Raw genomic sequence first — 7424 nt, 5'->3', positions numbered from 1 at the left:
AATGCCGTGAGTAAAATACCTAACTGCATAGCAAATTTACTTGGCGCAGTCGCACTGCGGACATTGCGCATGCGCATTAGCGACTAATCGCTCCGTTGCGAGAAAAATATAACGAGCGAACAACTCTGAATGACCCCCAAAGTTCCTGCTGCGATCAACTCAGAATTACCCCCATTATTAACATCTTCAAATATGTAAAGGGACATTACAAAGAGTTATCAGAGGAATTATTTATTAAAAGAACTCTGTTTAGGACACGTGGGCACTCGCTGAGGCTAAAGGAGAGAAAATTCCGTACGAAACGTAGGAAAGAGTTCTTCACTGTTAGGGCAATAAGGATTTGGAAATCCCTGCCAGGGAAGGTGGTAATGGCGGACTCTGTAAATGCATTTAAAAATGGATTGGAGAAATTTCTGATTGAAAATGATATCCAAGGTTATAACATTTAAAATATTGACGTTGATAATCCGGGTGGAACATGATTTATAGTTGTTAACTAGTCATAAAACATTACTTCAGCAGGTACATTATAATCAACTCAACTTAATACAGAATACAGGTTGAACACAATGGGCATTTTGCCTCTATTCAACCTCATTTACTATGTTACTATGTTAATTACCTGGGCTTGTTGGAGGAACCAAGTGTGGGGCCTGGGTCAGCTGCTAAATGGGACATTATCTCCCTGTACAGCCACCAGCACCCCCTGTGCAAACAACTATTTTATATATTTTTTTATTTAGGGGTATGGCCGCGCCTCCCCAATTTTGACCTCACCCCCATCAGTACCCAGGCCTGTGGCTGCTCCCAGCGGCCCTGACAGACACTGTAATGCTTAGTGTACTGTAGAGTGGCTACATGGATGCTGTTGGTACTGTATGGTGGTCATGTGGATGCTCTCTTTATTATATGGCAGACATGTTGATGCGGTCTATATTGTATTGTGGCTTTAGCTAATGAAGTGCTAACGCTGCATTTGTTGTGCCCATCCACATTAGATTTGGACCTGACTATACTTTCAGAACTTTATTTCAGTTCTCAGTCTGCCCCTGGGGAAGTGTGACAAATTCATTTATTCATAATGCACAGCCACTCCTATGGTAAATAAGAAGGTATTATGCTTATGACTTGTTATAGTAATTTTAAATAACTTTTTACTTAGTACTTCCGTCATCTGCTGATACGTCAACAAGAGCCAGCTGTTACCCTCACTGAGAGCAATCCTAAACAAAAACGTCTAAGAAAAGACTATGGGCCTAATTCAGACCCCATCGCTGATGTGCGTAAATAGCTATAAAGCGATTTTTGCACATCTGCGCATGCATATATGCCGGTACGTGTATGTGCAAGGTCCTAAACTGTGCCGAACGCAGTTTAAGACCTGGAAGGGGCAGGAACGGTGCGTTGACGTAGTGTTTTGTGGCCGTTGACACTCCATGTAAGGGGCACAGTCCGGACAATGGAGCCATGTCCGGACCATTGCTGGGGCCGGTTGCGACGGCTGCATGACTTCACACGCAGCCGCTGCGACCCAAAACATGGTGGGTAGCTTTCTGCCTTCGCAGCAAAGCTGCATAGGCAGAGGGCTACTCGAAACATGCGAAAGCATCGCTGCTGTGCGATGCTTTCGCATGTCGGGGGGGCAGGATCCGGCATGTGGAGCGAACATGCCCTGTGCTGGGCGTCCACCTCCATGTCCAAGAATTTGAATGTAGATGTGCATTTTCACGCACATCTACGATCAAGTCTGAATTACCCCCAATGTCATAAATATCCAAGGACACGGGCACTACAGGATCAAGCCTTGAGACTACTAATTAGTAAAGTAAGAGTCACTTAATGTTAATAGTGAAGATAATGATCATTACTGTGGGTTGGTATCAAAATACTGGTGATAGGGATCCCAACAGTCAGAATCCCAATAGCGAAATTCCAGTGAGTAGTTTACCCTCACCAGAATACGCAAGTATTGTTAGCATCTGGATTCCGACCACTGGGATCATGACTACATCCCCTTTAAGGTGCGTCATAGCCCTTATTATTGTCCTTTGGAATGAATGCCCATCACTACAGCCCCTAGATGCGGAGGCAGTCAATTGACTGCCTGTCGGGAACCCGGTGGTCAGGATACCAACGCCGGAACCCCAACATCAGCTGAAATACCGGCGGTCAGAGTCCTGACCGCCGGCTGGTTACCCCTCTTGGGTGGTAGTCCACGTCACCACTCGAAGGGGTATATAAATAGGTCGCCACCGGGCCTGAAGCATGGCGAGCGCAGTGAGCCCGAGAGGGGACACTCTGTGCTCGCCGCCAGGATCCCGGTTGTCGGGTTCCCGGCGTCAATCTCCTGACCGCCGGGACCTCGTACTGATCCCCCTAGATGTATGCATCTGATAAAGGCAGCAAATTCTGTAATACTATATCCAATTCATGTAGGCTCCATGAACCATGTAAAGTTACATAGGCTGATCCTGGAGCAGAAATGTAACAGTATCAACAGGTATTATATATGGTTTTCAAAGAATTTGTTGCTGTTGCTATTCCTGAAATAAGACAATTACTCAGCCTGTTGGCAGATTGATAGTCATCACAATTTATATCACAATTTATGAGCATAGCCAGGGCCGGTTCTAGACCTTGTGGCGCCCAGGGCAAAAGGTTCCTTTGGCGCCTGGCAAAAATAGGGGTGTGGCTTCATGGGGAAGGGACGTGGTCACAGTTATGTCCCCTGTAGCTGTGCCCCCTGTAGATGTGCCCCCAGTAGTTTTGCGCCCAGTAGTTGTGCCCCCAGTAGTTTTGCCCCCAATACTGTGCCCCCTGTAGATGTGCCCCCAGTAGTTTTGCCCCCAGTAGATGTGCCCCCTGTAGCTGTGCTCCCAGTAGTTTTGCCCCCAGAACAGTGCTCCCTGTAGCTGTACCCCCAGTAGTTTTGCCCCCAGTAGTTGTGCCCCCTGTAGCTGTGCCCCCCAGTAGTTTTGCCCCCAGTAGATTTGACCCCTGTAGCTGTGCCCCATGTAGAGCTGTAGTGCCTCTTAACAAAAATAAATAAATAAAAAACTCACCAGCCCCACTCCTACTTCCCGACCCCTACTGCCCTCTGTCTCCAGCCGCCAGCGCCACTCCTCGGATCTATGGGAGAGATGTCATGACGTCTCTCCCATAGCACCGTACCCACAATGCCGTGCGTCTGCTCCCACAATGCCGTGCGGTGCGCAATGACATCAGGCGCACCGCACGGCACCAGTAGCGGCTCCTGCCACGGCGGGACAGTGGTGCCCCGGGCAAAAAGCCTGCTTTACCGTAGCAAGAGCCGCTACTGAGCATAGCTTATCATGAAACAAAAATAGGATTTTAATTACCTGAAACGGTAAATCCTTTTCTCGTAGTCCGTAGAGGATGCTGGGGTCCATATTAGCACCATGGGATATAGACGGGTCCACCAGGAGCCATTGGCACTTTAAGAGTTGAATAGTGTGGCCTGGCTCCTCCCTCTATGCCCCTCCTACCAGACTCAGTCTAGAAACTGTGCCCGAGGAGACGACATACTTCGAGAGAAGGAATTACACAGATAGTGGCGAGTATCATACCAGCTCACACAAACATGAAAATCCGGCCAACATGCCGGAACAACTCAGCAACAGCTGAAACAGTAAATAACGCAGAACTTACCTAGGAACCAGGTAACACTGAACCATAACTAATGCAGGAAAACGAAGCGCTGGGCGGGCGCCCAGCATCCTCTTCGGACTACGAGAAAAGGATTTACCATTTCAGGTAATTAAAATCCTATTTTCTCTTACGTCCTAGAGGATGCTGTGGTCCATATTAGTACCATTGGGATGTACCAAAGCTCCCAGTACGGGAGGGAGAGCGCGGAGGCTCCTGCAACACTGCTTGACCAAACCTGAGGCCATCAGAAGCCCAAGTATCGAACTTGTAAAACTTGGCAAACGTGTTCGACCCAGATCAAGTAGCCGCTCGGCAGAGTTGTATCGCCGAGACACCCCGGGCAGCCGCCCAGGAAGATCCCACTTTACGAGTGGAGTGGGCCTTTACGGATTTTGGACACAGCAATCCTGCCGTGGAATAAGCATGCTGGATAGTGAACCTGATCCAGCGTGAAATCGACTGCTTAGAAGCAGGACATCCAATCTTCTTTGGATCATAGAGGACAAACAGAGAGTCACTTTTCCTTTGACGAGCCGTCCTCTTCACGTAAATCTTCAAAGTCCTCACTACATCCAAGGCCTTTGAAGTAATTGAGGAGTCAGTAGCCACTGGCACCACAATAGGCTGGTTGATGTGGAAAGCCAACACAACCTTAGGTAGGAACTGTGGACGAGTCCTAAGTTCCGCCCTGCCTTCATGGAAGATCAGATAGGGGCTTTTACAAGATAAAGCCCCCAATTCCGACATGCGTCGTGCAGAAGCCAAGGCCAACAATGTGACTGCCTTCCACGTGAGAAACTTGAGATCAGCCTCCTGTAGAGGCTCAAACCAAGCAGATTGTAGGAACTGCAACACCACATCAAGATCCCATGGAGCCGTAGGCGCCACAAAGGGAGGCTGGATGTGCAGAACCCCTTTCAAAAAGGTCTGAACCTCAGGAAGAACAGCCAATTGTTTTTGGAAGAAGATGGACAAAGCAGAGATCTGGACCTTGATGGAGCCCAGTCTCAGTCCCATATCCACCCCTGCTTGCAGGAAAAGGAGAAAACGGCCAAGTTGAAACTCCATCGCCGGAAACTTCTTGGCCTCACACCAAGAAACATATTTCTTCCAAATGCGATGGTAATGCTTAGACGTTACCCCCTTCCTGACCTGTATCAGGTTAGGAATGACCTCACTCGGGATACCCTTACGAGCGAAGATCTGGCGTTCAACCGCCATGCCGTCAAACGAAGCCGCGGTAAGTCTTGATAAGCGAACGGCCCCTGCAGAAGCAGATCCTCCCGAAGAGGCAAAGGCCGTTGATCTTCCAGCAGAAGATCCAGCAGTTCCGCGTACCAAGCCCTCCTTGGCCAGTCCGGAGCAATGAGGATTGCCAGAACCTTTGTTCTTCTCACAAGTTGAAGACCCTTTGGTATCAGAGGAAGTGGAGGGAACACATACACTGACTTGAACACCCAAGATGTTACCAGTGCGTCCACCGCCACTGCCTGTGGGTCTCTTGACCTGGAACAGTACCTCCGTAGCTTCTTGCTGAGGCGGGAGGCCATCATGTCTATGTGCTGAACCCCCCACCAACCGGTTACCTCCTCGAACACCTCCGGATGGAGACCCCACTCCCCTGGATAGAGATCGTGCCTGAAAGAAAAAAATGACTCTTTACCAGAAGAACTCTGTAGAGCTCCCCTAGCTGTGACCGGCTCCCCTGGGCACATTTTCTAAACTGAGTCTGGTAGGATGGGCATAGAGGGAGGAGCCAGCCCACACTATTAAACTCTTAAAGTGCCAATGGCTTCTGGTGGACCCTTCTATACCCCATGGTACTAATATGGACTCCAGCATCCTCTAGGACGTAAGAGAAATAAAGATGTCCCTCACTAATTGCAGCATCTCAACCTTCTCAGAGAGCCTGCCCTTAGCTGTTTCCCAACTGGCATCAATAACAATTAACCAGCTGGGCATTGCCCGTACTCAACTGATAACCAATCCGTAACAACTCCAGCCCTGCCCGCACATTGGTGGTTATGCACAAGGAGTGGTAACTTCCTACTGTTACCACAGGTTCCAATTGGAGCAAGTCACAGTCAGAGTCCATCCATCAATCTGTACGGATGTGGTATGCGGTAACGGCGGTCAGCTAATTGGCGTTTCTATAATGGGTGCAATGTGTGTGGTGCACACGGGCCCCTGGGTCCAGGGTGTGCCCACACCGCACACACTGCACCCATTTTAATAGATACCATTCCGGAGTCCAGTGCCAAATGCTGCGGTTGCGGCAGAAATTGCCACCAAAATGGCCGCCACGCATGCACAGTAGCCAAATTGGTCTCTGGATCATGGCGGGTGCCATGTTTCCGGAGGCTGTGCATGCGTAATAGACTCCAGCACAATGTCGGAGTCTACATCGCAGTTCAGAGGAGGGGGCTCTCCCGGAGGTGCACACGGGCCCCCTCCTCTGTAGAAATGCCCCTGGGTCAGCTAGTGTTCAGTCCTGCTTGTGGACAGAGTGCTCCTTCTGAAGAGTGAGATGCCGCCAACTCCTTTTCTTCTGTGGCTCCTGGCTCACCTACAGTATATAAACAAAGCGTGAATACTACTGTATGTTTTTTCAAACATAATCTTAAGAAGCCACAAACAATTGCCTGTATTTTCTCTCTCTCTCACCATTCTTTAAAGTAGAGTGATCATATAATCCCTTTTCCCTGGGACGCTCATGGATTACACAGGTTCTGTGGCTGATGAAAACCATCTGAAATGTAGGCTTGAAGTCAGATAGCCACAGAACCTGTGTAATCCATGAGTGTCCCAGGTAAAAGGGATAATGGGGGGTAATTCCAAGTTGATCGCAGCAGGATTTTTGTTAGCAATTGGGCAAAACCATGGAGGTCATTCCGAGTCGTTCGCTCTGAAAATTTCTTCGCATCGCAGCGTTTTTCCGCTTAGTGCGCATGCGCAATGTCCGCACTGCGACTGCGCCAAGTAAATTTGCTATGAAGTTTGGATTTTTACTCACCGCTCTTTCTTCGCTCAGGCGATCGTAGTGTGATTGACAGGAAATGGGTGTTACTGGGCGGAAACAGGCCGTTTTATGGGCGTGTGGGAAAAAACGCTACCGTTTCCGGAAAAAACGCGGGAGTGGCTGGAGAAACGGAGGAGTGTCTGGGCGAACGCTGGGTGTGTTTGTGACGTCAAACCAGGAACGATAAGCACTGAACTGATCGCAGATGCCGAGTAAGTCTGAAGCTACTCTGAAACTGCTACGAGATGTGTAATCGCAATATTGCGAATCTTTCGTTCACAATTTTAAGAAGCTAAGATTCACTCCCAGTAGGCGGCGGCTTAGCGTGTGCAATACTGCTAAAATCGCCTTGCGAGCGAACAACTCGGAATGAGGGCCCATGTGCACTGCAGGGGAGGCAGATATAACATGTGCAGAGAGAGGGGGTCATTCCGAGTTGTTCGCTCTGTAAATTTCTTCGCATCGCAGCGTTTTTCCGCTTAGTGCGCATGCGCAATGTTCGCACTGCGACTGCGCCAAGTAAATTTGCTATGCAGTTAGGAATTTTACTCACGGCTTTTTCATCGTTCTGGTGATCGTAATGTGATTGACAGGAAGTGGGTGTTTCTGGGCGGAAACTGCCCGTTTTATGGGTGTATGTGAAAAAACGCTACTGTTTCTGGGAAAAACGCGGGAGTGGCTGGAGAAACGGAGGAGTGTCTGGCCGAACGCTGGGTGTGTTTGTGACGTCAAACCA

The sequence above is a fragment of the Pseudophryne corroboree genome, chromosome 3 (genome assembly GCF_028390025.1).
Source record: "Pseudophryne corroboree isolate aPseCor3 chromosome 3, aPseCor3.hap2, whole genome shotgun sequence".
NCBI classification, from domain to species: Eukaryota; Metazoa; Chordata; class Amphibia; order Anura; family Myobatrachidae; genus Pseudophryne; species Pseudophryne corroboree.
Note: the sequence above shows the minus strand (reverse complement) of the source record.